Source organism: Manis javanica, chromosome 4 (genome assembly GCF_040802235.1).
Source record: "Manis javanica isolate MJ-LG chromosome 4, MJ_LKY, whole genome shotgun sequence".
Lineage (NCBI taxonomy): Eukaryota > Metazoa > Chordata > Mammalia > Pholidota > Manidae > Manis > Manis javanica.
Window position 1 is genome coordinate 85,534,438 of NC_133159.1, and position 21,677 is coordinate 85,556,114.

At 46.2% G+C, this 21,677-nt stretch overlaps 1 protein-coding gene across 5 annotated transcripts in view; it reads right to left on the reverse strand.

The window, feature by feature from the left end:
- Positions 1-21,677, reverse strand: part of LOC108389262 (cytoplasmic dynein 2 intermediate chain 1-like) — a 94,453-nt gene that overhangs the window by 39,406 nt on the left and 33,370 nt on the right. The window contains exon 2 of one of the 5 annotated variants that reach the window (XM_073234348.1): positions 15,879-15,978. The exons of the other annotated variants lie outside the window; for them this stretch is intronic. The gene's annotated coding sequence lies outside the window, so the exon portion shown is untranslated. The remainder of the gene's footprint in view (positions 1-15,878; positions 15,979-21,677) is intronic. 5 annotated transcript variants of the gene reach the window in all.

Genomic DNA, 21,677 nt, shown 5'->3' on the forward strand with positions numbered 1-21,677 from the left:
CCTCAGGCCTTCATGGCTGCAGCGGACCCTCAGGCCCCTCCTCCGACAGCCATAAATCCCCGCCTCAGGCCTTCACAGCTGCGGCAGACCCTCAGGCCCCCCCCTCCAACAGCCATAAACGAGGTGACTCCTTTGCGGATGAGAACGCTCCCTTTCCCCCCTCCCCCTTCTGTTCCGTCCGCCGAAATCTGTTCTGTCTGCTGAAAATTCCTAGCGCTAGGTACCTCGTGACTCTGGCACTCTGCCTTCTTAGGGAAGTCTGGGTGACGACCCACACTTCCCAAGAAATTCCAACTCGTATACGAGTTTCCGCACACCACCAAGAATCATTGGGGACGCCCTTTGTCTCCTTGCAGTCTGCTTCCAGTCCGAGGATCTCCGTTCATCTTCCCCTGTTTGTCTCCTTCTCTGTCCTTTAGCCATGAGAGCCTCCTCATCCCTCCCTGAAAGTTCACCTCTTGAATGCCTACTTAAGCATCTGGTTACCCTCTCCCTGACGCCTGATATAAAACCAAAACTTCTCCATAAATTTTGCTCCCAAGATTGGCCGACATACCCCCTAGACAATAACAACCAATGGCCCACAGGGGAACTCTTGATCCTAACATCACTCGCAATCTCTTTAACTACTGCCAGTGCCTGAAAAAATGGAAGGAGATTCCCTATATCGAAGCCACCGCCCCCGCAGAAGCCTCCCCTTCACTCCCATCCCCTTCTTCTCCTACAACAGCCCTTCTCCCTTCCTCCCCCATCTCACCTCCTCCACCTTCATTCCCTGCAGATTAAGCCTGAGCCTTTCAGCCCACCCCCTTAACTAGGTCCCAGGGGCCTCCTCCGTCTTTGCCCTCATCACCTGTTTCTCCCCTGTTAGGGACCACCTTTGTCTTCTCACATGTTTGTAGGCAGAATGGGAAAGCACCTTCCCCCATGTCTGAACGCAGCATGGGAAAGCACAAGCTAGAGAACAACCGGTGCAGTCCTTGGAAGTTATCTGTCCACAAAAACATATATTGTCCTCGAAGACGAGCCAAGACTCCTCACTCTAAAAATAGGGAAACCTTGAAGATGTGTAGAAACACCGCCCCTGCTTCTAGCTATGCCCTTCCCCCACTTGCCGATGTGGCAGGAATGGAGAACAAAGAACATTCTGTTTATGCATTCCATAAGCAATTAACTGGAGCCCTGCTGTAGCTCAGTTAGAGCATGGGCCTCTTAACCTCAGAGTCATGAGTTCAAGCCCAACTAGAGCGGCAGAGGCAAGCAGCTGGGCTGCTGGCTGGCAACACGTGGGTCCGATTCTATCTTTCTTTATTTTCTTTGCCCCCCTTCTGCACTTCAGGACCTGCTCGACTAGGCGTGGCTAGACCACGTCACTCCCCCACAGACTGAGCCAGAACCCTTCAGTCCCCCACAGACTCAGTCCCGAGAGCCTCCCAAAATTATCGCCCCCCTCTGGGAGGTAGCAGGATCCGAAGGCATTGTGCACGTTAATGTCCCTTTCTCCTTAAGAGATTTAGCCCAACTAGAGAAACGCCTAGGTTCCTTTTCCACTGATCCCACGACATACATCAGGGAGTTTCAATGGACCCTCCAGTCTTCCAACCTCACGCATCATGACATTTTCATGCTCCTGGCCAATACTTTCCTCCCTGAAGAGCGTAGACTAGTTTGGGACTTCGCCCAAATGCACACTACCGAAACCCACAGGACTGACCCCACCTATCCCCCTGGCCCCACTGCTGTTCCTGAACAAGACCCACACTGGGATTATAACACCGCCGTAGGACTCCGCTCTCGAGATATTTTTGCCTCCTGCTTAATAGCAGCTCTGAAAAAGGCAGCTCGTAAAGTAGTCAATTTTCAAAAGCTCCAAGACATAATTCAAAAGAGAGACGAAACCCCCTCCGAGGTCTTAGACAGACTCACTCAAGCCCTATTACAGTATACCAGCCTAGACCCAGAAACACCTGAAGGAAAACATGTCCTTATGACATACTTCCTAGCTCAAAGCTACCCCGACATTAAAGCTAAACTCAAAAAGTTAGAACAGGGCCCCGCTACCCCACAGACTGAGATCCTAACAGTGGCCTTTAAAGTCTTCCATAACCGGGAGGAGGAGAAAGAACGCCGTAAACAAAAGGCTGATCAGGCCAATTTCCAAATGTTGGCCCAGCTGATAAAACCACAACCTGGGTGCCCCTCCACAAACAAGCACCCCCCAAGGAGCTTGTTTCAAGTGCGGAAAAGAGGGACATTGGTCAAGGGCGTGCCCCTCCCCCAGATCTCCTACCACCCCATGCCCCAGATGCCACAAAAAGGGCCACTGGGGGTCTGATTGCCCAACCACCCGAAGGGGAGGCTGGATGAACAACGCCCATCCTAAGTCCGCCGTAGTGGGGCTGGCAGAAGAAGATTGACGGGGCCCGGGGACTTCTCGCCTGACCATTTCCATCACCAAACAGGAGCCCAAGGTTACTTTAACAGTAGAGGGTCGCCCCATCTCCTTCCTCCTAGATACAGGAGCCACCTTCTCTGTCTTGCGAGAATACTGGGGCCCTACCATGCCAGCCATTACTCCTATAGTCGGGGTAAGAGGTAAACAGATTTTCCCTTTAAACCCCCCCCCTTTTATGCAGAATCCAAGACAATCCCATACTTTTCTCCCACTCCTTCCTGGTTATGCCCCAGTGTCCCAACCCTTTACTAGGACGGGACATCCTTTCTCTCCTCCACGTTTCCATAACTATATACACTCCCACAGCCCCCAGTGCTCCCTTTCTGATGGCCCTCGTAGCCAACGACCCCCCTCTACCCAATGAAAGCTCCGGTTCCGCCCTCATACACCCTGTAAATCCCAAAGTTTGGGACATTACAAGCCCCTCTGTGGCTCTATGTCCTCCTGCCTCTATCAAATTACGCGACCCCTCTCAGTATATCTGTCAGGCCCAATACCCCCTAACCACTTCAGCCCTCATAGGCCTCCAACCCATCATTCAAGATCTCTTAAACAAAAATTACCTCAGACCCACTCACTCCCCGTTTAATACCCCCATATTAGCTGTTAAAAAACCCAACAGATCTTTCCGCCTTGTCCAAGACCTTCGCCTCATCAACATGGCCATTGTCCCTATCCATCCCTTAGTTCCAAATCTGTACACCCTTTAATCACAGATCCCTGCCTCGGCCTCCCACTTCTCAGTCCTAGATCTCAAAGACGCATTTTTCCTATCCCTCTGGACCCCTCCTCCCAAGATTTTTTCGCCTTCACCTGGATGGACCCATACACAAGACATTCTGAACAACTCACTTGGACAGTTTTGCCACAAAGCTTCCGAGATAGTCCCCATATTTTTAGACAGGTCCTAGCTCAGGACCTCAAACAGTTTCATCATGATCACTCCAAGTCCACCTTATTACAATACATGGACAATCTTTTACTCTGCAGTCCCTCGTAGGAACAGTCTCAACTTGACACTGCCTCCCTACTTAACCTTCTAGCTTCCAGAGGTTACCAAGTATCCCCCGTCAAAGCTCAAATCTCTTCCCCTCCTGTCACTTACCTCAGATTCCTTCTATCTCAACAAAGAAAGTCCATTACCTTAGACAGAAAATGGCTCCTCTCTGACCTGCTCGTTCCCAAAACCAAGACAGAAATCCTTTCCTTTCTAGACCTGGCTAGGTATTTTAGAGAGTGGATCCCTAACTTCTCCCTGTTGGCAAGACCCCTATACGACCTCAGCAAGGGCCCCCCTAAAGAACCATTATCCTCCTCACCCCGACACTCCTTCATTAAGCTCTGTCAAGCCCTTGTGGAAGCCCCAGCTCTCCATCTTCCTGATTTGTCGAAGCCCTTCTCATTATACATTCATGAGAGGTCCAGTCAAGCTCTAGGAGTCCTAGGCCAATATTATGGCCCATCCTTTGCCCCAGTAGCTTATCTCTCCAAGCAATTAGACCCCACAGTTCGGAGATGGGCCCCCTGCCTACGAGCATTAGCCACTGGACAGCTCTTGCAGAAGGCAGCTCATAAACTGACATTCAGGGCGCCCCTTACCATTCTGTCCCCACATCACCTAAAAGATCTCTTAACCTACAAAAGTTTCAGACTCTCGCTCCCTCCAGACTCCTGACCTTACTGTCCTCTTTCCTCCAAAATCCCATTCACCTCCTTTGCCATCCATACCCGAATCATGACTTTTTCCTCCTTTACTGCTCTCTCGCTTTTTTTCCTCATTCCTATTGTCTTCCCCGCCACCCCAGCCTCCTTTGTATGGCGATTCAAAGTCAGACAGACTTACACACAGCATCAAACAAAAGTTACTGCCCTCATTGCCACACCAGACTGCCCTCTGAAAAGCTGCTCTGAGCCTTTATACCTCCACTTTCTTCCCTCCACCGAAGTGTTCACTAGCAGCTACCCTTATTCTCCCTAACTCTGCTTCCTCTATGACCAAAAACAAGCCTATTGCAGGCGATGGCCAGACACCTACAGGAGATGTCCCTACTGGTCTTGCGCCATTCACTACATGGGTAACTTCCAGTATGCACAGTATTACTCCTCCAACCGTTTCATGAAATATCCCAACGGCTCATTCTCCTTATCAATCCCAGATCCCTGGGACTCTGGATGGGCTGCCGGAGTCACAGCCTCAGTTTACTATGGGGGGGTCCTCGACCCCCCACGGTACCCTTCATATCTCTCGAGAGTATGTTCCCTCTCACTCCCAAATCTCTCAAGTTGCATCAGATATCAGACATTCTGAAAAAGTCATTATCCAAACTCTTGACGGCGCCTCTTCATCTTCTTATTCCTCCTACTCTTGGTTACAGCTCATTCAAGACACCATCATCTTTCTCAACCACACCCTCAACACCACCAATTGTTTCTTGTGCGCATCACTACAGCGCCCACTGCTGGCCGCCGTGCCCCTTAATATTTCCAACTACTCCTTCCATGCAGAAGGACAACCCCTCCGCCCCCTGGCAGACATACCCCTATGGGAACCAGAATACGCAGATAATCTCACCATCCACCACTGTGTAGGCCCAACTCCACCCCCCTCCAGCGCACTTCGCTGCCTCTCTATCTACACCCCTACCTCCGGCTCTAAGACTTTTGTGCAACCGGGACACTTCTTTTGGTGTAATGGCAGTCTTTTCAACTCACTGCCTCTCAACTCCAATACACCCTGCATTCTCGTCACCATAATCCCACAGTTTACACTTTACAGCATGGCAGAATTTCTTGAGCTCCAACCTCCCTTGCCCTCGCGCACAAAAAGGGCTGCTTTCCTTCCCATCATGGTCAGTAGCTCTTTGATCACCTCAGCCATTGGGGCAGGGTTTTCGGGAGATGCCTTGGGTCACTCTTTATGGGCAGTTAGAGATCTCAACGCCAAACTTGAGGGAGCCCTGACATCCACTGCCGATTCCCTAGCCTCTCTCCAAAGACAGGTCACTTCACTAGCTAAGGTCACCCTTCAAAACCGGCGGGCCCTAGATCTGCTTATAGCTGAGAAAGGAGGCACCTGCGTCTTCCTCCAGGAAGAGTGCTGCTATTACATCAACGAATCCGGCATTGTAGAAACTGACATCACCAAACTCACTGACCTTGCCTCCAGCCTCCACTCTGCTTCCAATTCCAACCCATTCTCTTCAATACTAACAAACCCCCTCCTCACCTGGCTCTGGCTCATTGCAGGCCCCATAATAATCATTCTTCTCGCCTGTCTCTTCTTACCCTGTATAATAAAGTTCATCAAATCCCAAGTTGGAAAAATCTCTAATCAAGCTTTCAACCAGCTTTTACTCAGGAACTACCAGCTTCTGGCCACAGAAGATCCCTCACCCTCATGTGACCTCCTCACCACACGCTGAGATGGACCCCTCTCTCCGGTGGAAACTGTTCCTAGAAACAATGGCCGCAGACGCCTGGCTTCTGGCACCCGTATCCTCCTGGCACCACCATTAGAATCAACAAGTCCTCGACCTATAGTTACAGGGAACCTTCATTGATTTCCAACCTGAAGAAGTCCACATCTACTCGTCCTTACTGTGGGAAGTCCTATCAACTCTTTCCTCCCAATCCTCAAGCCCTCACTCCCTTCTCCGCCCCTGTTCAGCAGGAAGCAGTCAGAGAGAAAGCAACGTCCACAACTCCATGGAGGAGAAAGGGGGGAATGAAGGGCCCCCACCAGTAAGACGGCAAACTTCCGGCTTCTCTTCGGGGTTCCTCGGTTCCCGCCGGCGCCACCCGAAGCCCAATCACCTCTCGCCCCCCTCCCAATCCCAGCACCTAGCCAACAGCCAACAGCCCCGTAGAAGTAACACCACAATCACCCTATGCCCCTTCCTATATAACCCAGCACCTTTCCCTAATAAAGCGGAATTCTCCGGTGAATTGCTACTGTGTGTCGCTCCTTTCCTTTCAGGAACTACCAACCCCCCCCTCTTCCACTGCTCTCTTGGTTGGAACTGGGCACACCCCACAGCCAAGCTTGCTTCAATTATGCCAAAAATATATGAGCACTTTTTTAGTTTAAATATAATTAAGCCACACCAGAGCTGAATAAATGCTGTTCTGATTTTTCCAAAGGAGGAGTAAAATAAATTCTAGAAATTACAGAGCCTGATGACAACCCCCCACAAAACTCTAAAATGGAAGAGCTAATGAGAAAAGCTAATGACAATCACTATGAGCACCTTAAATTAAAAATTAATTAATCACTGTAAGTTAACTGCCTCAGTGTTTATCAGACTAGTTATCAGACGCATGCCAGTGACATAACACAACTGCCCTAATAACATGTATTCAATTTAGTGTAGTTATAAAAGAGTCTTGGCTGTATCTGGGGATCAAGTTGATGGTCTGTGATGAGGAGAGTTTGGTGCCATTTTCCCACTCTTAGTCAAATGTTTCATGACTAAACACTTTTTAAAATTAAGAATAAAGTTCAATATCAGTCATGATCTCTATAGCTGCATAATGCAATGCATCTGGAGGTTGATAAATTATCTAACAATTTGTGAGGTCTCTGTTTTAAGCTAAATTGTGCTCACTGCTGGATTTAGGCCTGTCCAGACTTCTTGGAGGAATTATATATGTGTGCCCCACTGAACTCTCTTTGTAGAGATAGATAATTGAATTCTGCTAACAACCATGTGAACTTGGAACTTGGAAAGCTCACTTTCCAGTTGAGCTTTGTAGAGTTCAGTGCCTGAGAAAGAATTTACATTAAAGAAATCGCCACAACATGCTGATTCTGTAACAGAGCATTAGCAGGAGGGGTGGGACAATTCTAGTAGAGTGGCGTTTGTCAATCATATTTATTTCCAAGAACAGCTTCTAAAGACTTACACTGCAGTCTTAGGTAAAACCAAAGAACTGTGTGTTCATTATCTACTGCTGCATAACAAATTACCAAACATTTCTCATAGAATCTGGGCATAGCTTAACCAGGTCTTCTGTGTCAGGGTCTCTCATGAAGCCAGGTATTAGCCAGGGCTGGCATCTCATTTGAAAGCTCAACTGGAGAGTGAGCTTTCCAAGTTCCAAGTTCACATGGTTGCTAGCAGGGTTCAATTATCTATGTCTTGTTGGACTGGGCGCCCCAGTTTCTTGCCTGCTCATAGCCAGTAGCTGCCCTCAGTTCCTTTTCACTGGACCTTCCCAATATGACTGCTTGCTTCATGCATGCAAGCCCAGAAAGAAATCCAGAATCTTCCAACAATACAGAAGTTACAATACAATGTGATGGAAGTGCCAGCCCATCACCTCTGCCATCCATATTCTATTGGTTAGAAGCTTGTACAAGTCTATCTGCATTCAAGGTGAAGGGGTTATACAAGACATGTTTCTTTCAAGACAAGAACTAGAGATAATTGGGGACCATTTAGAGTCTCTCTGTCTCAAACTAGTGTATCCAAAAGTAAAATTCACTGGGCTATCAGAAGCATCAATTTAGTACTGCTTTGGCAAAGTGCAACATAAAGAGGAAAGTATTTAATAATGGAACCTCATTGTGAGTCTGAGAGCACAGTGAACCCGAGGGGACTTGGGAGCCAATCTGAGGCTGAAGGATGCTAACATAAATTTAAAATTCTGGGTATTTTGGCTTAGGGCCATGTTTAGAGAGGGAAACAAGTTTCAATTCAGTACTTGTAAATATCCACACGGTGGCAGTAGATACCAGGAAATTTGGAGTATTATGGGCAACTGAGTATGGAAAAGCAAATTTATCCTCTCCGTTGCAGCTCCGATGCCTATGATCACTGGAAGGAGAGGGAGGTAACTAGTATTTTACCACCCACCCTCAAAGCATTGTCCACAGTGAGGACCCAAACAGTTTACTGTATTCTTCCCACATCCCTAGAACAGTATAAGGATCTTAGAGAGGCAGAATGAGGCCTACTGAAATAAGTACAGAAAACTTCTATCAAACAGCCAAATATTTCAGAGGTACATTAATTAAACAGTGTCATACTTGGTCTGGTGTAAAGCCCAACTAGTTCAGAGTTGACACCATTAGGGAAATCCCAGAGGAAAAACTATCAAATAAAAGGAGAAATGTTATTTTTTTTAACTTTAAAGACATAAAGGAAAAAAACTGACTGCGATATATACATGCCTATATACAATTACACATAAATTCACACAAATACTATATAGAAATTCATAGTTAGCATTACTAACAGTAAGAGTGAATAGAGTTGGCATTAGTAAAACAGAAGGTAACTCTAGATTAGGATGATCCAAGGGATTTTTATTATCAGAGAAGTTTTATTATCTGAGTTTACCTATAAACTCAGAAATTTTAGTAAGACTCTTTCTAATTATCTTAAATCTTCTTAATAATCCACACAGAGAGGTTGATACCTGGCAGTGTTAGGATCTGTTTGATGTTGTGATACTACAAAGGCAGTTTGGTTTTGCAGAAGTGAAAATGCCTCATATCTTCAGGTTCCTTTCCCAGGTAACATTATATTCCTTTGTGTTAACAGACAGCCAAAGAGGTAGAAAGTTGAAAGTGCCTCATCCAACTGAACAGTCATGTTTGAGAGATGACAAATAGTTTGCTAATCTTGGAGGGATGATGAATTCTAACACCATCCTCTGCCAACTATATTCCCATACAAATCACAAAACACGCAATCCTTTGAAGAGTTAGTATTTGAGCAAAGTCTGAGTTAACTGAAAAAGTGAGCCATGCAGAAATAGGGGGAAATTCCAGGATAAGAAAGCAGCAAGAACATGCTCGGGGTTTTCAAGGAATAGCAAAAAGGGCAGTGTGGCTGGGATGCAATAAGAAAGGGAAAGGGAGGTGGGCAATGAGGCCAGAGGCAGAGCTAGAACCAGATTTGTGTGGCCTTGTAAACCACAGTAAGAGATGCGGATCGTGCTCTAGGTGTGGCAGGAAGCCAGTGGACATTTATGAGCAAGGCCAACAACACGATTCATGATTTTAGACGATCAGTCTAAGACATATTCCAAGTTTTCAGTATAATGTATATGCTATCCATGATGCATATTTATGCAAAGGGCTGGAGGAGGATGACAGCAGGATAATGATGAGGTCTAAGTTCCAGTACATTTCAAAGGTAGAACTGACAGAATTGGATGGACTGAGTGTGGAGATGGGAGACATAGATTCTAGTATTATTTCAAGGTTTAGTAAATCAGGATAGATAAAGGAAGAATATTAGAAAGAACATAAAGGTTTGGTTTTAGACAAGTTAAATTTCAGATGCCCAGAGAGGTGAGTCCTATCAGACCTAGAACCTACAGAACTTGATCACTAGTTGCATTGGAGTTAGAAAGGAAGAGGGAAGCAGAAAGAATCTACACTTAGTCAAATGCGTCTTGAGCTTGCTGTGTTTAGTTCCCTGATAATCAATTTCTAATACCTACAGGTACATCCAGACACACAGCCAATACAATGAGGATTGAGAGTCTCTGACTTATACAATCTTCTCCTGCAATGACTGCAATATTGTGAGTAAAATTATAACATTTCCAGAATATCTCACCTGACTTTAGTTCATTTGCATATCCTCAGGGGTGGAGAGAAGTTCATCTCCATATCAATGGGAAATTGAGGGCTTGTCTGAACCTGAGAGGTTAAGGGGAGAGGGCTGGCTTGCTTACTTGCTGGCTTCCTCCAGAGCAGAGGAGAAAGACAGCCCAGAACTGCAGTTTGTGAGCAATAAACGGGTTTTAAACTTTATTTCTCCATCTGACTGATTTTGGTTTTTAGAGGTATTTTGCCCCGGGATTTCCTCTCCCCAGACTAACACCTGGAACTGTCGGCAGCATGCCTCTGAACCTGAAATCTTTCATAATGGGTGCGACCTTTGGGAGGGCTGCTCCTATGGATGGTGGGGAGGTTCCGGCAGATGCAGCAGCAGAGGGTGCCACTTCACCTGTTATCCCACCAGCTGTGGCACTTCCAACTTGGGAACCCCTAGTGGGGAATTGGTCTAGAGTAAAGTACTTCCTAGAGGGGTGGGGCCTTCCCCAGAACTGGGGAAGGGTGGACACATCAAAAGCTGCAGAATTAGCCCTCCGTGAATTGGAAGACTGCGAGACCTTAGGGGGCCATGTAATGGCTGGCGTTGTAGGGTCTTTTTTTGTTGAGATAGTGGAAAATGTTATACAGGAGAAAGTGAGGATTATCCAGAGGGCTAACGAGAAGAGAGAGGGACTTAGGTGGGAGAGAGACACACTTCAGCATCACTTGGAGGAGCTGTGTGATAACCTATGGGATGCTGTTAAAGAAGAGAGACAGTTACTGAAAAGGCAGATCACGCTACTAGAATATTCCTTAGCAGCAGCGAGAGGGGAGACAGCAGGAAAAGCCGTGTTGCAGGAGACCTTGGGGGAGGGGCACGAAAGAGTAGTGCCTTCAGCCCCAGAAATGGTGGAGGAGGAGCCCTTGGTGGAGGAGCCTGAGGGAGAAGAGGAGGAGGCGGGGCCACTGGTGAATCTGCTACCCAGGCCACCAACTGAGGTACCATCTTCTGTTTTAAAGGCCTGCCCAGCTGTAATTAAGAAAATAAAAACGAAACAACCATGGGCTCCTCAGGTGAAGAGGCAGCCTCCTCCCCAGGTTGTGGAGCACTCCATGCTCTGCCCCTACACCCAGGATGAGCTGGGTATAGGCAGAGGCCATTGGAATCTCTTACGTGGCTTTTATGTCTCTGGAATATGGGGGTGGAAAACATTGTTATGTTGGATACTGAGATGAGTTGAATGGCTTCCCTGACAACTCACCCTTCCCTAAGGCAGCGGTTGCAGAATGTCGTCACGCCTCAGGGAATCAGACACTCCTGGAATGGCTGACAGCTGCCATCAGGATAGTTTGGCCTAATCAGGGTGATTTACCGTATTTTCCCAGTAGTTGGAAAATGTATGCAAAGCTCCAAGGTACTGTGGGATTTGAGTATGAAAAACATCATCTATAATATGGATCCTCAGGGCTCTGAACAGGAGGTGTTCACTATTGGAATGAGAAACCTGGTGCTGCATACAGCTCCCACATCTCTCTTTGGGTCCCTAGTGAATACTCTTGCCCCCCACCTAGGGTAACCCGTAAGAGAGGTTTCTCGTACTTTAGCAGATCTGGGGGAGGTTGAAACATTAAGGGCACAGAGGGAAGTACGGGCCAAGACTGAAAGGAGAAGTGCAAAAGGCCCCATGAAGGTCTCAAGGACCCAGATGTGAGTTGATTTGATAAAGGCCGGGGTAGTTGTTAGGGTCCAGGCTTCCGAGGCTTCTCCAGAGAACAAACTACACAGGCATAGAGATGTAAATTCAAGCAAAGTCTTTATTCAGCCAGCTAGCTGGGGTCCAATGTCAGCCCATCGCAGCGGGTCTCAACAAGGACCCCGAGCACTCAGAGCCAAGGGTTTATATAGCATTTTCAAAGCACTTAACTCATAGTAATTTTCCACAACTATACATTATTCTTGCAAGACATACATCCTGGGGTTAAGCAAGGGCAGGATAAGACTACTCCTCAATGGTTAGGGAGGTTCTGCACGATAAGCTTGGTATGTAAGATTAACTGACCAAGGGTCACAGCTGCCTACCACCCGGTGCTCATGATTAACTTGTTTTTCAAGGCCTTACCCAGTTCCAGTTTTTCTTTCTAAGTCACATACTCAGAAAATGGCTTCTAGGCCTTTAAGATGGCTATGCTTATGCTAACCTATTTCTATTCTTACAGTAGTGAAAAAAAAACTCGATGGGCAGCCCAATAGAATATTGTTAGAACTGTGGCACCAATTAAAGCCAGAGCAGCAGTTTTATCCACTGATGTCCAGGACATGGAAAGCACAGTCAAAGCCTCATGCCTGGCCTGTGTCCCTGCAAAACTCCATGGGAGACAGTACTCAGGATTTGCCTGAGCCCTCACCCTCACAGGAGGATGATTGGGCATTGTGGTTCAACTGAGGGGGGGTTCAAAATCCCCACCTTGGGGGACATGGTGGGGACCAGAGGCCACATGTAGAATTAGCAAGTCATTGGTCCCCTGTGAATGTACAATGTGTCCTGGCAGTGGTGGATACAGGAGCTGAGTGTTCTCTGATTCATGGAAACCCTGAGCGTTTTCCCAGTACCCCTGCTGTGATAGATGGCTATGGGGGTAAAGCAATTAGAATGAAAAAAGCCCAAATCTCATTGGGGATAGGGTGTTTACCCCCAAAGGAGTATACCGTGTATATTTCTCCCATCCCTGAATATATTTTGGGGGTAGATATCCTGCAAGGCCTGTGGTTACCACTACAGGTGAGTTCAGACTGAGGGTACTTGTGGTAAAGGCAGTTCTGAAGGGGTATGTTAAGCACCCATCTGTAGCTCTGCCTGTACCTCGGTGGGTGACAAATAATAAGCAGTATAAATTGCCTGGGGGGCACAAGGAAATTGGAGAAATGCTAAAGGAGTTGGAGGGGGTGGGCATCATAAAGCCCATTCATAGTCCTTTTAATTCCCCAGTGTGACCAGTGAGAAAGCCAGATGGCTTCTGGTGTATGACTGTAGACTACAGGGAATTGAATAGGGTCACACCCCCTTTGCATGCTGCTCTCCTCTCTATAGCAGCCCTAATGAACACACTCAGTCATGAACTAGGATCGCACCATTATGTTGTGGACCTTGCTAATTCCTTCTTCTCTATTAACATAGCACAGGAAAGCCAGGAACAGTTTGCCTTCACATGGGAAGAGTGGCAGTGGACATTCACTGTCCTTCCACAAAGATATCTCCACAGTCCCACCATCTGTCATGAACTTGTAGCCCAGGACTTGGCCACATGTAGGAAACCATAAACAGTGCAGTTGTATCACTACATTGATGATATCACGCTCACATCTGATTCTCTTTCAGATTTAGAAGGGGCAGTTCCTAGACTGTTGCAACATCTACAGGAAAAAGGATGGGCTGTGAACAGCACCAAGGTTCAGGGACCTGGTTGGTCTGTGAAATTCTTGGGAGTTGTCTGCTTGGGTAAAACTAAAGTTGTTCCTGAAGCAGTCACAGACAAGGTCCAGGCTTTCCCCACCCCTACCACTATGGCAGTATTACAAGAGTTTTTGGGTCTTTTGGGCTACTGGAGAGTGTTTATCCCGCACTTGGCACAAATTCTGAAGCCCTTATACCAGTTGGTATGAAAGGGCATCAGCTGGGACTGGGATAAGACATGTGCAGCTGCTTTTACTGCTGCCAAGTGGACAGTCAGGGCTGTACAGGCCTTGAATGTAATGGACACATCAACGCCCTGTGAACTTGATGTTCATGTAACTGAAGATGGTTATGGATGGGGTCTTTGGCAGTGGATTGAATGGACATGCCAACCTATTGGATTCTGGTCACAACTATGGAAAGGAGCAAAGGTCTGGTACACCTTAACAGAAGAGCAACTGTCTGCTGTGTACCATGCCTTGGTGGCTATGGAGCCCATCACTGGAACAGCTCCAACAAAGGTAATAACCACCTATCCCATCGCAGGGTGGGTGTGAGACTGGACGCAAAGGCCATGGAGTGGCATGGCATAGACATCTACACTGGCCAAATGGGGCGCATATTTACAAAAGTGCAGCGCCCTCTCTACTAGGCCCTTAAGTGGAGAACTCCAGCGCTTACTAGGGCCAATGACCTATACCAGTGGAAAGCAGGAAGAACTTGCTTTTCAGCTCTTGGTAGCCAAGACTCCTTATCAGGAGTGAAAGCCCCTATACCAGAAGATGCTTGGTACACAGATGGCTCCAGTCATGGGCAGCCCCCAAAGTGGAGGGCTGTAGCTTTTCATCCTAAGACTGAGACAATATGGATGGAGGATGGAGAGGGGAAGAGTAGTCAATGGGCTGAGTTGTGGGTAGTATGGGTTGTGATCACCCAGGAACCTTCCCCCAAAGTTATCTGCACTGACACCTGGGCCATCTTTCAGGGCTACCCTGTGGCTACCAACATGGTATCATGCCAACTGGATGACTGGTCACCAGCCCCTTTGGGGGCAAGAGTTGTGGCAAGACCTAAGGGCCTCTGGTCAGACTGAGACTGTTACTGTATATCATGTGACTGGCCATTTGCCTTTGGCATCCCCAGGGAATGAAGCAGACACATTGGCCCAGGTGCACTGGCTAGAAGGAAAGCCTGCCTCTGATGTGGCCCAATGGCTACACCAGCATTTGTTGCATGTGGGGCAAAAGACAATGTGGGCTGTAGCCCTTTGGTGGGGATTACCATTGACCTTTGAAGAAGTCAGCAGAGCCTGGAAGGAGTGCCTTGTGTGCTCTAAGAGGGACTTACACTGAGTCCTGCAGCAACATGGGACAACAGTAAGGGGGCCAATACCCCTTGTCAGGTGGCAAATAGACCATATTGGGCCTCTGCCCATATCAGAAGGATATAGGTATGCCATGACTTGTGCGGACATGGCTAGCTTTTCCTGCATGTTGCGCAGATCTGCAAACCACCAAGAGGGGCCTGGAGCATCTCTTTGCAGCCTATAAGCCAGCTGCAGGTTATTGAGAGTGATCAAGGTACCCACTTTACTGAACATGTGTTACAACAATGGGTGCAGCAATTAGGAATAAAGTGGAGATTTCATGTACCATATAATCCTACTGGAGCAGATATAATAGAGAGGTACAACTGTTTGTTGAAATCTGTCCTGAAGTCAGAGACCAATAGTCCACAGGGTTGGTCAGTTTGCCTATGGACAGTACTCCAGCATTTGAATGAGAAGCCATGTATAAGAGCTACTGAAGCCAGGATATGGCCAGCAGAGCAACATCGTGCTGCCAGCCCCTTAGTCCTGGAGACACTGCTGAATGGACCTGGCCCTGGACATTTTGACAGAAGGACAAGTGATGGCTGGCCCTCCTGGCACCTTGGGGAAAGGCCTGGAAGCTGGCCTTGTGTGTATTCCTGGAGTATCAGCTGAATGGCCCCCAAAGGTCATGGTAGAGTACCCAAAAGGTCCAGGAGGTAAGAGCATCTTGCGGAGAAGTTTTGTTTTATCTTTATGGCCAGCACATGTACCTCCCGTAGCCCTATATATTGACCCATCTGTAACTCCCACAGGGAGGGGGGTGAAAGTCTGGTATACTAGACCAGGGTGAGATCCCCTTCCTGCTACAGTCCTATCACAGGACCACTCTCTTGCATGCATCCTACCTGATGGACAAGATTTGCCTATGCTGATGTCATTAAAACATGTGTCTTATCACCCTTAAGGTTATTTTCTCCTACAGTCCTTGTGGCCTGAATGTGCCCCTGGCTGCAGCTGCCACATGATGATTGCTCTGAACCCTCGGCTACTGCCTGCCTATGGAATGGATGAGCTATGGACTTTATCTGCATGGGACTTTGAACCTACCTGAATCCTCCAGCTTGAGGATTGTCGTAATTTTATTGCTGTTGCTATTGTTATGTCATTAGTCTGGTCACAATGCTCCAGTTTTCTCATCCAGGGACCACTGTGGAAGAAGGGGAACATAGATTGTAAAGTGGGATTTCTGGAGGGGTGGCCTGTGGGTAAAATTATAACATTTTCAGAATATCTCACCTGGCTTTAGTGCATTTGCATATCCTCAGGGGTGGAGAGAAGTTCATCTCCATATAATTGGGTAATTACCTGAGCAACCAAAGGTGTGTCTGAACCTGAGAGGTTAAGGGGGGGAGGGGTGGGGGGAGGGAGCTGGTTTGCTTGCTTGCTTGCAGAGCAGAGGAGAAAAACAGCCAGGGACAGCAGTTTGTGAGCAATAAATGGGTTTTAAACTGTATTTCTCGCTTTGACTGATTTCGGTTTTTAGAGGTATTTTTCCCTGGGATTTCCTCTCCCCAGACTAATGCATCTGGCTTATATTAAGTTATAATTTCTTATTTAACTAAATAAAAAAATAGTTATGGGAAAAGACTATTTTTTTCCTTCCAAGTGAAGTCATAATTTCCTGTGGATTATGTAGTTTAAAACAAATATTATATTAAAACTACTGCCAGCATGGTTACCCCCTATTTGCTGCAGGCTCTGAGTGGGTATTGGGTGTAATAATTATTCAGTGAGCATTTATCACAAGTCTGCACTCATCACTGTGGGAGGTTGACAAAAAGGAAATTGCTCTTGCCACAGGTTATCTTAACTAACAAGTTTAGAGACCAAGAATAACAGGAAACATTAAAAAAGAAAAGGGGTAGAAGTATGTGGTTTCAAGTTAAAGTAGATGCATTGAAGAGAAATGATAGGGTAAGAGGGAATAGTTAATGAGGGCTTTGTGAAAGAAGTATGCCTTTGTTAGGCTGGAGGAAGGAAAAACAAGGACATGCAAACAGAAAGAGAGATACCATAAAAGGAGAACAGACCAGACCCCAAGGTCCGTGCCTTATATGGAAAGGGGACAGCTCTTCCTGAATTCCATCCTTCTGATTTGCCAACTAAGATCCAGATGTCAGCCTCCTCCCTTTTGGAAGGAAAAAAGTGTCTAGTTGTCTATTATGTCACCTTTAGCCAATCATACCTCTCCATGCCCCCTAGGATAGCTTGCCCACTCCTCCCCCCTCCTAACCCCTAATAAGCCCCCACCTCCCTGACCGGGTGTGACTTCCCCGGCCTGTAATGTTCAGACCGGGGAACATCACCTGGGAATTGCACTCAAATAAACTGCCTAGCCCTTTGTTGCCTCTCGTCACCTGCTTATTTTGGCTAAAATTTATCTTACAGCCTTGACTTAGACATTGAAAATGGACAAGCAAAGAGATGGGTAGTTTATTTCAGACAAAAGGATATAAATACATAAGCTTGGAGGGAACTGGAGTTGTGAGATGGGTCTGACTAGAAAAAAGAGTATGTCTATGACATAGGACAGTAAAGATAAACAGCCCAAGTATAAAAGTTTAGGCAGTCCCCAACTGGCAAACAACTTATGCTTAAAAGCATACTCCTGCTTCTTTAATATCACATACACATACAAATGTCTCATATCCAAGCTGATGACCTTGCTTCTTAACTCCCTGAAAACTTGAAGGAATCAATAGAATAGCAACCTTAGCCTGCCAACTTTTGCACCCTGGCAGCCTGCCTTCTTGCCTGTCCTGACCGTGAACCAGAGGTGTTTCTATCCATGGCTAATCCCTCCACTTGTACACCAGGTTCTTTTTCTCTCACTCCGGTAATTCTTCCCATACAGAACTTTTTCTGTTTGCCCTTTGTAAGTCCGGGGAGAGGAAATCCCGGGGGGGGGGGGGGGGCAAAACACCTCTAAAAACCAAAATCAGTCAAAGGGAGAAATAAAGTTTAAAATCTGTTTATTGCTCACAAACTGCAGTCCAGGCCCTTCTCCCTTTCCTGCTCTAGCAGAAGCAAAACTGGCCCTCCCCCTCGCCTCTCAAGTACAGATAAGCCCTTCATTGCCCAGATAATTACCCACTGATATGGAGATGAACTTCTCCACACCTGAGGAAAGATGCAAATGCACCAATGCCATACTTCTTTCCACTTCTGAATGCCTGTTGATATGCAGATGTACTAAAGCCAGGTGAGATATTCTGGAAATGTTACAATTTTACTCACACCCTTCCAGATCCATTTTCCACTTTCTCAATCCTTCTCTCTGCCAGTGAGTATGAGCTGAATCAACAGGCTCCCCTGCCCTCTGGCTCCCAGATTGTTTTGGCCAGTTGAAAGGACTGTGGGGATAGGGGTACCCAGGAAAGGACTGGGGATGTGTGGAAAGAAGAAAGTGAAAGTGAGGCATTTAGTTTTCCAGCTCCCTCCCCATGCCAAAAGGGATACACAAACCCAGTTTGTATGCACCAACTGCTTCTTGCAAGGCCCAGACTAATACATTCCCCTTTTGTCTCCTATATCATCAGTTTCTACTTCTCTACTGCATCCTACTAATAGTAAGTAGACATGTTGCTTTTTCTCCCATACTAAAAAGAAAAAAGAAGGTCCTATCACCCACAATCCTTCCATGTACCACATCCTCTCTCTGCTCCTATCTGAAGGAGTTTCTTACTAGTATCCTCTCTTCTTCCACCTAGCAGATGTTCAGTGAAGGCAAATTCTGGCAGGCTAAGACCCCACCCCTTAAGATCCAATCACCAAAGACCAGATGGTCACCCACCCCGTAAGATCCAATCACCAACGCATAACACACCCTATCCCTACTCCTTAAAAACATGCTTCCTCACCCACCAGCTGCTGCTCCCTCTCTCTGGGGGCAGCCATTTTCTCTTTCAGATAATAAATTCTCTTGCGTGGGCCCATGTCTCCTGAGTCGTTCTGGGGTAAGGAGGGTCGTGGCGAGATACCCTTTCATTCAGCCCCACCACTCCACACATTCAAGTCACCAAACACATCTCTCTTCCTCGTCCTTTCCTTGCAGGACCTATCAGCAACTTTCATTCACTTAGTCATTTTCTTCTCCCAGAAACCCTTCCTTCACTTGTCACCCAGCATACCACACACAGTTGTTTTTCTTCCAAACTCAACTCCAAAATGGTTGCTTTATCCCAACCTCATTAATGGTGGAGTGCCTGAGGGATAGCATGTTGAACCTCTCCTCTTTCCTACCTGCATTAAAGTGGGGCTCTCACCCAATCTCATGGATTTTAATACCATTTATAATATCAGGACTCCCACATTTGTATCAGTGTCACAGATCTCCACATCAAACACCAGATTCCTATATCTAGCTGCCCCCTTGGCATCCTTGCTTAGATTTCTTGTATATATTTCAAACTTAACATGTCCCAAACTGATCTCCTCTCCAAACAAGCTCCTTATATAATTATGCTCACCACATTTAATGGCAACTCTATACTTCCCATTTCTCAGTCTAAAATTTGAAATCACACTTGACTCCTCTTTCAACTGGGAAGTCATAGTGACTCTACCTTTGAAATATAACCAGAATATGATCTCTTCTCACCACCTCCACTGTTACCATCTCAGTCAAATGCACCATTATCTCAGCTGGATTGTGATAGGCCCCTAACTAATCTGCTTGCTTACACCTTTGCCCTTTTATAGATTGCTGTCAACAAAGTAGCCACAATGACACTACTGTTAAAATACAAATAAGATCAGGTCACTCCTCTATTCAAAAGCCCCCAGAGGTGCCCTATTTTATTCAGAGTAAATGCCAAGTCCTTCCGATTATCTACAGAACTCCATGAATCAGGCCGCTTGTTTGCTTTCTGCCTTCTCTCCTATTCTGCTCCAGCCTCACTGGCTACTCAAACACATCTGGCATTCTCCTGCCTTCAGACTTTGCACTGACCATTTCCTCTTGGACATGTATATATTCCTCCTGTAGATGTGAACATGGATCACTGTCTTTCTCCCTTCAAATCTTTGCTTTAACGTCACCTTCTTGATGGGCCTGCCCTGATCTCCCCATTTAAATTGCAACCCATCCCTACCATTCATTGGCACCCTCAGTGCCTTTTATACTATTCACTTATTACCTAACCTGTTGTATAATTGACTTATTTATTTTTATTATATCTTTTCCACTTTTACCCACTAGAATATAAGAGCTACTCACTAGAACAGTCCACAAGATATGTCTCCTTGCCTAAAATATGACTTGGAATATATTAGGTAATCAATAAATATTTATTATATTATTGAATGAATGAACATTTATTGAGTGCTCTGTTGGTATTTTCTATTTGTCCCTCCAGCTCTATTCTCTGCTTTGCTCTGTGCTCCGTGAGACAGACCTCTGTAGATTCCCTCAGCAAGTGCCACATGCTTATATTATTCCTTTAATTCTTGCAATGAGTATATGAGTGAAATAATTTTTATCATACCCATTTTATAGATGAAGAAATGGAGGACTAAAATGTTTAAATTGTTTCTATTTAAACCCAGGCAGTCTGATCTAGAGGTCACTAATTCATAAACCCTGCCCACACATAATAATGTCTTATAGGAAGATAAAAGGAATCCAGAAGAAACTGAAATATTTCAGGGAACAGAAAGAAACTTAAAAAAAAAAAAACCCCTCAGAGATAACATATTCTATCCACTAAAAAGAAATAGGTTGATAGCAATAAGGAACATGAAAAAAATTATTGAAATTAAACACTCACTGACTTAGAAGATAGAGTTAAAGGACCTAATATCTGAATAATAGGAAAAAGAGACCTGAGAAAATATAGATAAATGGTATTTACAAAATAATAATACAAGAAAATTTCTCAAAACCAAACTACATTAGTCTTCAGATTAAAGTTGGCCCATCATGTATCCACAGCTATAAATGGTCTTGTGGGTAAAATTGCAATTTGTCTAGAATCTCTCCCCTGGTCTTAGTACATCTCCATATCAGTAGGTGTTTCCAAGGGGTGGAGAGTATCCATCTCCATATCAATAGGTGATTACAAGGGTTGGGGGAGCAAGAGTATATCTGGACCAGAAAGGTTTGGTGGGGTCCCTTTTTCACAACCCTTACAGCCAGGTTGTAAGAGACATGGGCAAGCAGAAGTGGACAAATGCTTGTAAGCAATAAATGGGCTTCTCCCACGTTATTTCTCCCTTTGACTGATTTCAGCTTCAAAGGTAATTTGCTCTGGGCTGGGAATTTATTCCACCACTATCCCCCACCCACCGCCTGTGGAGATACAAGCAAGCACACTTTTGTCTGTACGTGTGCATCAGTACACACACACACACACACACACACACACACACACACACACACACACACACACACACACACACACACACACACACACACACACACACACACACACACACACACACACACACACACACACACACACTTTAGAGCAACACTATGCTCCTGCCAAGGCTGCTTCCACTCCCCGCTAATTTTTTCTCTGACAAAATTCCACCTCTCCAGTCTTCCTTCAAGCTCTAGAAGGCAGGTATGAGGCTTAGGCAGTGACTCTTTAGAATATGGAGAACAAAGTGCCTCTGGTCCTCACATCTAAATGTTATCTATAGTTCTGGGGCAAGAGGAACAATCTAATCTCATTTAACACCTTGTTACACCTGGAATCCTGCAACACTGAATTTAACCCAGGACATCAGCCAGGTGAAGTCCTCCATGACCACTGCGGAGTGGCCTAGAGATTCCTCAGTCCCTAGGGGCCAGAAGAAAGAACACCACAGGAGGGAGCTCCCAGGGAGCCAAATGGTGATGGC